Genomic DNA, 11,276 nt, shown 5'->3' with positions numbered 1-11,276 from the left:
TAACCCTCCACATGGTGATTCAATAAAACTTAAAAAAAAATTAGAAATTGAGCTCCCATTTGATCCAGCAATACCACTTCTGGGAATATATCCCGGAGAGGCAAAAAAGTATAGTCGAAATGACATCTGCACTTATATGTTCATCGCAGCACTGTTTACAATAGCCAGAATTTGGAAAAAACACAAGTGCCCGAGAACAGATGACTGGTTAAAGAAACTTTGGTACATCTACACAATGGAATACTATGCAGCTGTTAGAAAAGATGAAGTCATGAAATTTGCATATAGGTGGATCAACATGGAAAGTATCATGTTAAGTGAAATGAGTCAGAAAGAGAGGGATAGATATAGAAATATTACACTCATTTGAGGAATATAAAGTAACAGATTGGGAGACTAACACCTAAGAACAGTAGAGATAAGTACCAGGAGGATTACTCCATAGCTTAGAAGCCAGCCTTGCATGCCGGGGGAAAAGGCAGCTCAGATATAGAAGGGACCATGGAGTAAAGGGTGCTAGGAGAGCCCGTTTGGGAGAGGAGATGCGGGCTGAAAGTAGACTATAGACCGAACATGATGGCCACTTAATACCTCTACTGCAAACCACAACACCCAAAAGGAGAGAGAGGGCAAAAGTGAATGCCCTGCCACAGAGGCAGAGGAAGGGGGGGTGCGGATGGGTTGGGGGTGGTGTGAGGGAAGCTGGGACCATTGGTGATGGAAAATGGGCACTAGGTAGGGATGAGCACTCGACCATTGTATGACTAATATGCAAGCATGAAAGTTTGTAAGTCTGTAACTGTACCTCATGGTGATTCACTAATAAAATTATTTTAAAAGAATTAAATGGTATAATTACATCATCTAACAGTTCATGACACTAGTAAGCTTTACAGATTATCAGTTAATGTTATTCTTGCCATTGCTGTAGGAAGGTATCCTCTTCTGGCTGCTCACAGAATGCCAACATATTAGAATTCCCCTCCAGGCTCAAAAGAATCCTAGATTCTTTTGCACAAAGTATGATCTCTTCATTGACCCTTTATCAACAGTTCCAGTACCTCTTAGGAATACTAAGCCTGAAAATCCTAACAATCATTTCAATTAAATCCTATAAGTTCATACTGATATGTGGTGTTTTCATTAATATCATTTTAAAAATTTCATTGAGTTTTTTTCTTCTTGGGGCTGGATAGATGCTACAATACACAGGGCACTTGCTTTGCACATCAAACCTGGCGTTGATCCCTGGCACCACATATGATCCCCTGAGCACTGCCAGAAGCAAGCCAGCCCACACTATGATGTGTGGGCCAAAATTTTTTTAAAGCAAAAACGTTCTCTTCTTTTTTTATTATTCCCAAGAAAAATATTCTTTCCAAGAATAATTTAGTAGGTGATATTTTCATTTCCAACTATAAGTTATTTTATTTCATTGTGATAAGATGATGCTGTTTATGATATTTCTACTTTTTTCGGGTTTTGGATCACAACTGGTGTTGCCTAGGAGTTACTACCCAGCTTAGTGCTCAGGGATCATGACCAGGGGTGCTTGAAAAACCATAAGTGCTGGCAATTGAACCAGGCTGTCCACATTTGAAGCATTTGAAGCCTGCACTCAGCCTGTTGAGCTGGCTCCACAATCCTATAATAATTTTATTTTATGAAACAATGACAATTTCTTTGTGGCTTAATATGTAATCAATGTCTACGAATGTTTTGTGTATGATTGAGTAGAATACAATTCTCAATTATCATGATGTAAGTTTGATGTATTCATAATTACACTGTAATTTTGTCTTATTGTCTAGAGGACTTAGACAATACTCTAATTTACTTTCTATTCATTTGATCTGTCTTGTGCTGAAAGTGGTATCTTAAAAGCTTCCTGTCATTAGTGAGTTCATAACAATCTTTCCTTGCATCTCCTGTAATTTTTACATTACAAAGAGGGTTGCTGTGGTTACTGAGTTTTAAGAATGTCGAGGATGTGCCCAGGAGTCATTCAAATTCCCCTTCTGGACAGTTTTAACTTCAATTGTCAAGAGTGTTTTGGAGAAGAATCCTCAGCTCTCAGCTACAGCAAAACCCTCTGGGGCTTGGCTATACTGAAGAGACCTGCCTTCACTAAACTCTTGAGTCTACTTGGGATGACCTACATGCAGTGGTTGACCAGTTCAGTGTTATATGACCACACTATTATCACCTCAACTTTAGCTACCTCTAAAAATCTCCCTAGGCGATATGGTGCCACCAGCAGGTCAACCTGTATCTGCAGGGCAAGTGCATCAGCAGCCTGATGGTGCTTTCAGACTTCCAGATACCTCCAAATTGCTGCTGTGCCTTTGGCCAGACCCCAACAACTAGGAGCCAAGTTTACCAAGAAATTAAATGGCCACAAATTAGGTATCTGGGAGACACAGCCACAAACAACCTCTGGCTCAGTTATATAAGCTCATTTATTGGCCTTATTTCAAAGACCCATAAATCTCGAAAGAGATGAAAAGACAGGGACTGTAGCACGGAGGTAGGCAGGAACCCGTGACTGAGATCTCCAGGCCGGCTTGGATGGGGACTGGGCCCCCTCCCCTAAGACCCCCCAGTTTTCCAGTAGCTTGGCAGTCACATCCACGAACTGCCCCCTGCACCATGTAATCTCATCAATAGCCAAAACCTAGGGACTATAAACTAAAGCTCCCAGAAGAGAGCGCTGCAGAATGTCCTGATCCCATGCCAGGCTGTCTTCACCGGGGCACCTCCGAGGGGGGTGGGTTGAGTTTCCCTCCCTGCCCCAAACAGAACCCTGGCAGCCAGAAACCTCCAGAACCCAACTACTGCCATTCTCAAGGCCACTCTCCACATGCTCGGACGAACCTCATCCAAGAGAGGACAAGTCTCACTCAAGTCGGGATGAATTTCACCAAAGAGCAGACCAGCAGGAAAACCCAGATATGCAGGAACTCGTGACTGAGATCTCCAAGCCCGCTTGGATAGGGACTGGGCTTCTTCCCTCCAGGTTCCGGTTCCCAGTTTTCCAGAAGCTTGGGAGTCACACCCACAAACTGCCCCCGGCTCCATGTAATTTCATCAATGACCAAGACCCAGAGACTATAAACTAAAGCTTCTGGAACAGAATGACAGAGAATTTCCTGGACATTATATTCTATTCATAACAAGCAATACTAAACAAATAATCTAGCATTACTTTTTCAGCAGGTTTGAGTGGTGGTGGGACTGGTGTCAAAATATAGAATGTAACCAAAATAGAGAGAGAGTATGGGGAAAATTGTCTTCGACACAGGCAGGGAAAGAGTTAGAACAGGGATGAGGGGGAGAATACTGGGGATTTTGGTGGTGGAAAATGTGCACTGGTGAAGGAATGAGTGTGTTTGATGATTGTATGACTGAAGCTCAAATATGAAAACTTTGTACTGTATCTCACGGTGAATCAAAAAACAAGAAAATAATAATAATAAACAATAAAATTAACATTCTGAATAAAAAAGTAATGTGGAGTTCATGCCCAATTCAATCAGCTTAATCAATAGCTGAATAAATACCAGTACTTCTACATTATAAAAAATAATACATAAATAAATCACTGTATCACTGTCATCCTGTTGTTCATCGATTTGCTCGAGCGGGCACTAGTAACGCCTCTATTTGTCCCAGCCCTGAGATTTTAGCAGCTTCTCCTATAAAAATCTCCCTAGGGGATCAACTGAGTATCCATTGAGAATGCATTATAGTTTCATTTCATCTGTCCAAACCTGTTTCAATTTCCTATTCCATTAGGGTCGATCCTTATAGCTCTTCTTCAAAAAACACCAGCAAAATATCATGTATGTAACTGTCTGCCAAATGAGATTCTACTGTAAAGAGTAAGAAGGAATAATAAAGCATAACCAGAACACTAGCCCCACATGACTATTTTGGAAAAAAAAAACACTTACACTAATGCTTAGCCCTTACAGAGTGTTATAGGCAAACTGTTTCTGTTGCCTGGAGAATATAGCAGTGGCTGTTTGCTTGTGTCTTGTCTAGATCTAGGGACATTTCTCCCTCATATACATTGTAATGTCCACTCCTTCTATTCTCTGAAGATGGTGGTGAACTAATGATTATTCCTTATTCTTTTTTCTGACACCAAATTGAAAAGGGAAATGCAATAATATGAAACTCCTCAATAATGAAAACAAAATCCTAGAGAATATTAACTTTTTGGGAAACCACAAGAGCATAGTTGTAGCAGAAATCTTAGAGAAAAGAACTGGGAAAGGAATATATTAATTCTATCTAGAAAGCAGGAAAATCTTATGCTCATCCCCAAACTGCACACTCATGAAACTGAACAAAAATTATGGCAAAGGCTTTGAGATTAACTGATATCAATGTCTCTAACCACAAATGGCAAGACATATAGGGCTGGAGCGATAGCACAGCGGGTAGGGTGTTTGCCTTGCACTCGGCCGACCCGAGTTTGATTCCCAGCATCCCATATGGTCCCCCAGCACTGCCAGGAGTAATTTCTGAGTGCAGAGCCAGGAGTAACCCTTGTGCGTGGCTGCGTGTGACCCAAAAAGCAGCAACAACAAAAAAAGACATACAGCCTCAGGAGGCTTTTGGGGAATACTTTGTCTTTCTCAGCTTTGAGTTTAGCATTTCTTGTTTTATGGATGAATTTATTTCTGCTCTATTACTATAGCATATAAGTGTATGTGTTTGTGTGTGTAATATTACTACTCTTAAATCTCTTTTATTTGGGGGATTTTTAGGTCACACATTGTTGTCTCAGGGGCTATTCCTGGATCTGTGCTCAGGGGTCCTCCTGGCAATACTTGGGGTATTGTATGTGGTTACAAGGATCAAACTAGGTTTGATTATATGCAAGTCATATGCTTTATCCCCTTTCTATTTCTATCCTTCTTTCTTTTTTCTCTAAGGATATATGTGATGTTCCTTAATTACATCTGCAATCACTTTAACACATAAATAACATTAACAATTTACAGGGATCAGGATACAGACTTTTTTGTGGGTCATTATTCTGCCTGCCTCCCTCAAGTACCATTTAAAATAGTAGTAAAAGAAGTAGGGTTCAGTTAAAAATTGTGAACCCTGTTAGTGTGTTGGAAACTAGAAAACGATGCTGATATATGCAATCAAAGGCTTAAATGAATCAAATTATACTGTATTGGTGGACTGGAAAAGTTTATTGTTAGAAATTTTGTTAACATGGGTCCATACAACCACCCCACCTCCCACAGCTGCCACCATGTTGACTGACCCACTGGTCCTGCTCTACCAATTCATGACTAAATCTCAGAGGAGTTGCATGAGAAGAGGCTAAAATTTGTGGACACACCAGACCCCGTGGCTGAAACCTCTGGTGCGCCCTCGGGAGGTAGGCAGGCTGAGTACCTGCTTTGCTGAACCCTAGCAGCTGCACCCACATCTCACCACTGCAGCCATGCCAAGGACTTGACAGGCCCGAACCATAGAACCTGTAGCCTTTGGATAATGTAGACACCTTCAAATTATTCAGTACTGAAATTCCATTAGGAGCACAACAAATTAACTGGGAAAGTAACATAGAAGTCAACTAAACTCAACACAAAAAACAGTAACACCGAAGGCTTAACTAGCAACAAACAGCTTAGTAAGTTTTTAGACAAGGACTTAACTCTGTGAAGAGATACAACAATTTACACATAAAATGGATTTTTGCAATTATCAGTTTTAATGTTGGATCTTTGTTATCTGATATATTCCAGCTCTAGAATCTTGTCAACAGTTATGGCTTTGTCTACATTAAAGTTTTTTAAAAGATGGGGCCAGAGCAATAGTACAATGTGTGGCTGCTTTACTTTGCACACAGCCGACCTGGGTTGAATCCCTGGTATTCCTGGTGGTCTCCCAAGCACCACCAGGAGTAATTCCTGAGCTCAGAGCAAGAAGTAAGCCCCATGTGTCACTGGGTGTGGCCCCATAACAAACAAAACAGAGAAGATATATCAGTACCCTGAAACATTCTCAATAGATTTACCAAATGCAATTATCAATGGAGAAAAACTAAGGGCCTTTCCCCTAAGATCGGGGACAAAACAAGGATGCCCACTCTCACCACTTCTCTTTAATATAGTACTGGAAGTATTAGCAATAGCCATCAGGCAAGAAAAAGATATTAAAGGGATTCAGATCGGAAAGGAAGAAATCAAGCTCTCACTATTCGCAGATGATATGATACTATATCTAGAGAAGCCTAAAAGCTCTAGTAAGAAACTCTTAAAAACAATTGACCTGTACAGTAAAGTTGCAGGCTACAAAATCAATACCCAAAAATCCATGGACTTCCTATATGCAAACAATGAGACAGAGGAAAGGGACATGAAAAAAGCAATCCCGTTCACAATCGTACCCCAGAAAATCAAATACCTTGGAATCAGCTTAACTACAGAAGTAAAGGACCTCTACAAAGAAAACTATAAAACCCTACTCCATGAAATAAAATAGGACATGAGGAAATGGAAACATATCCCCTGCTCATGGATAGGGAGAATAAACATTGTCAAAATGGCAATACTCCCCAAAGCATTATACAGTTTCAACGCGATCCCTATAAGGATACCCATGTCATTCTTCAAAGAAACGGATCAAGCAATCCTGAAATTTGTATGGAACAATAAATGCCCACGGATAGCTAAAACAATTCTTGGGAAAAAGATGATGGGAGGCATCACCCTCCCCAACCTTAAACTCTACTACAAAGCGGTAACAATTAAAACAGCATGGTACTGGAACAAAGGCAGAGCCGCAGACCAATGGAACAGGGTGGAATATCCCCACACACAACCTCAAATGTATGAACATCTAATCTTTGATAAGGGAGCAAGAGATGTGAAGTGGAGCAAGGAAAGCCTCTTTAACAAATGGTGCTGGCACAACTGGACAACCACATGCAAAATAATAGGCTTAGACCTTGACCTGACACCATGCACAAAAGTCAGATCAAAATGGATTAAAGACCTCAACACCAGGCCACAAACCATAAGGTTCATTGAAGACAAGGTTGGCAAAACCCTCCACGATATTGAAGATAAAGGTATCTTCAAAGATGACACGGAACTAAGCAATCTAGTAAAAACAGAGATCAACAAATGGGACTACATCAAACTAAAAAGCTTCTGCACCGCAAAAGATACAGTGACCAGAATACAAAGACTATCCACAGAATGGGAAAGGATATTTACACAATACCCATCAGATAAGGGGTTGATATCAATGGTATATAAAGCACTGGTTGAACTCTACAAGAAGAAAACATCCAACCCCATCAAAAAATGGGGTGAAGAATTGAACAGAAACTTTACCAAGGAACAGATATGAATGGCCAAAAGGCACATGAAAAAGTGCTCTACATCACTAATCATCAGAGAGATGCAGATCAAAACAACCATGAGATACCACCTCACACCACAGAGACTAGCACACATCCAAAAGAACAAAAGCAACCGCTGTTGGACAGGATGTGGGGAGAAAGGGACCCTTCTACACTGCTGGTGGTAATGCTGACTAGTTCAGCCCTTTTGGAAAATATGGACGATTCTCAAAAAATTAGAGGTTGAAATCCCATTTGACCCAGCAATACCACTGCTGGGAATATATCCCAGAAAAGCCAAAAAGTATAGTCGAAATGACATCTGCACTTATATGTTCATCGCAGCACTGTTTACAATAGCCAGAATTTGGAAAAAACCCGAGTGCCCTAGAACAGATGACTGGTTGAAGAAACTCTGGTATATCTATACAATGGAATACTACGCAGCTGTTAGAAAAAATGAGGTCATGACGTTTGCATATAAGTGGATCAGCATGGAAAGTATCATGCTAAGTGAAATGAGCAAGAAAGAGACAGACATAGAAAGATTGCACTCATCTGTGGAGCATAGAATAATAGACTATAAGACTAACACCCAAGATTAGTAGAAATAAGTACCAGGAGGTTGTCCACATAGCTTGGAGGCTGGTCTCTCTTTCTGGGCAACTCAGAGATGGGAACACCAAGTAAAATGTGGTCGGAGGTCATGCGGGGGAAGGGTGATGCGTGCCGAATATAGACTAGAGACTGAACACAATGGCCACTGAACACCTTTATTGCAAACCACAACACCTAATCAGACAGAGAGATCAAAAGGGAATACCCTGCCATAGTGGCAGTGTGGGGTGCGGGGAGACGGAACTGGCGAGGGCGGGAGAGATGCTGGGTTTACTGGTGGTAGGGAATGGGCACTGGTGAAGGGATGGGTTCTTGAACTTTGTATGGGGAAAACACGAGCACAAAAATGTATAAAACTGTAACTGTACCCTCACATTGATTCACTAATTAAAAATAAATAATTTAATAAAAAAAAGATTTACCAAATGCAAAAACAAATTGCAGCAGGAATATATATATAGGAAAGTGACTTTAAGCCTTATTCAAAAAAGGGAAGAAGACTATTCAAAATTTTAAAAACAAAATCAATCCATTTTGATTTGGTTTAGTACAGTGTGTTAGAAAGGGGTCTGAATTCTATTATTTTTTGCATGTGACTGACCAATTTGTCCTAGTACCATTTGTTGAAAAGGCTTTTCTTGCTCTGCTTCATGCTTTTGCTTCTTTATCAAAAATTAACTCTCCAGGGGCTGGAGTGATAGCACAACGGGTAGGGCGTTTGCCTTGCACGCAGCCGACCTGCATTCAATTCCCAGCATCCCATATGGTCCCCTGAGCACCGCCAGGAGTTATTCCTGAGTGCAGAGCCAGGAGTAACCCCTGTACATTGCCCGGTGTGACCCAAAAAGCAAAAAAAAATTAACTCTCCATATACCTGAAGAAGACTCTCAGTTCTATTCCATTAGCCTGAGAGAGTCTGTCTTTTTTCAGTACCACATTGTTTGATTACCACTGCTTTATCGTATAACTTAATTGGGGAGAGAGATGCATCCCATATTATTTTTTCCCAGGATTTCTTTGGCTATTGGGAGGGAGGTCTTACTCCATATAAATTTCAACAGCTTTTAAGTCTTTTTAAAATGTTATGGATATTTTTATAAGAACTACATTAAATATACATGATGATCTGGACAAAATTGTCATTTTGATGATGTTAATCCTTCTAACTCATGAAACAGTCTATATGTCTACATTTCCTCATGTTCTCTTTAGTTTATTTTAGTATTTATTTATAGTTTTATTTGTATAAGTCTTTAACCAATTCTGTTAAGCTGATTATCACTGTAAATGAGATTTTTAAAAATTCTTTATTTCCCACATTCAACAGAGAAGAGGCCAGGCAGTCTGGTGAGCAACGCGGCCAGAGAAATGCTCCGGACCGGAATCCGGGCCAACAACACCAGGGATCCAGACGGAGGAGGTACAGCCGGTACACCTTCTCCAGATGGAGCCCTGGGGACACTGAGCAGCAACTAACACGGCTCCGGGTTGCCGGACTGGAACACATCCGAGCCGCGCGGCCGCTAGTGCGGCCGCGTGACCTTTTCTAAAAACTGAAAACATACAATCTTTTAATGGAAAACCAATTATCAAATGCTTCCTTAGTAGGGCTGTCTTTCTTGGGGGGAAACTCCAACAACAATAGTGAGTTTTGTTTTGCAACATGGAACGTAATCAAGGTAAAGAGAAAATGAAGTGAAATTCATCAGTTATACAGTTGGGGGTGTGGGGCAGGGGGGTATACTGGGGATTTTGGTGGTGGAATATGGGCACTGGTGAAGGGATGGTGTTTGAATATTGTATAACTGAGACATAAACCTGAAAACTTTGTAACTTTCCACATGGTGATATAATAAAATTTTTTTTAAAAAATTCTTTATTTCATTAGTTGTATATAGAAAGGCCATGGATTTAAGCATGTTAATTTTGTAACCTGCCACTTTAATGTACAAATTTATTGCTCCTCTGACACTTTGTAGTACTTAAATTTTTTATAGTGTTGATCGCCCCCCACCCGCGGTCTGGGGCTCTGAAGCCCCCAGACCCGCCTCGTGCCTCTCAGTCACCTCCCAGCGGCCCTGACCCCTCCCTCTTCGCCAGGTAACCGGGACTTTCCCTTTGAGACCCCGCCCCGTGTGGAGGAGCTCTCCAATTGCCCCCCCCCGCCTGCGGTCTGGGGTTCTGAAGCCCCCAGACCCGAGTCCTGCCTGACACCTCTCAGTCACCTTGCAGCCCACCTTGACCCCCTCCTCCTCTTGCTCAGGTTGTTAGGGGCGTGGCCTCAAAAAGGGGCGTGGCCTCCTTCTGGAGCGGCCACAGTTATTTCTCCCATTCCATGCAATGTGCTTTGGCCAAAATAGATATAATTTATTCCTCTGAAGAATACCTGGTCATCTTAGTCACTATATGTTAATAGTCAACTAGCCTATCCTATTTTACTAAATTAGTAAAATAATTAATTAATTAATTAATGCTAATTTTACAAAAACTGTCAGTGAACACATCAAGCTGCACATAAAGTCCTTTGTAAAAAGATCATAGCCCCACGTCTTCAATTGAGGCCCATCTCAAACTAAGGAGAGGGCCTGACATTAAAGCCCATAACAACATGAAGAAACAGCGAAAATCCCCACCACCAGGTGAGATGGAAGAGAGGATCTCCATAATCTCAGCAGTGACTTCCCAGAAATACAACTTCCTCTCAAATAAAGAATTCAGAGAGGAAATCGTGAAGATGGTTGATGAACTCAAAGCAACTATGGAACAAACATCCAATAAATTAAGGGAGGATATGGATGCAGCATTGGAACGGTCCACCAAGATAATCCAGGAAGAAATGAGAGCAGAAATTTCAAAGCTATGAACAGAAGTGACACAATTAAAAGAATCAGTAGACGAAATAAAAAACTCAGTAGGAGCCCTCAAGAAATAATGGCAAAAGACCTCAAAATGGCTCTAAAGCGAATTAGAGTCCTAGGGGATGACCTCAAGAGAAATAACATAAGCATCATTGGAGTACCAGAAGCACAGGGAACGAATCCCAATGAAAAAAACACAATTAAAGACATCATTGCTAAGAGATTCCCAGAGCTGGGAATAAGGGCATCCAGATCCAAGGAGTCCAAAGGGTGCCAGTTAAAAGCGACCCAAATAAAAAATCCCAAGTCATATCATAGTCAGAATGATGAATGCCATGGATAGAGACAATACTGGAAGCAGCAAGATCAAAGAAAGAAATCATATATACAAAGGAGCACCCCTTAGATTCACAGCAGACCTA

The sequence above is a fragment of the Sorex araneus genome, chromosome X (assembly GCF_027595985.1).
Source record: "Sorex araneus isolate mSorAra2 chromosome X, mSorAra2.pri, whole genome shotgun sequence".
In the NCBI taxonomy this organism is placed as follows: Eukaryota; Metazoa; Chordata; class Mammalia; order Eulipotyphla; family Soricidae; genus Sorex; species Sorex araneus.
Note: the sequence above shows the minus strand (reverse complement) of the source record.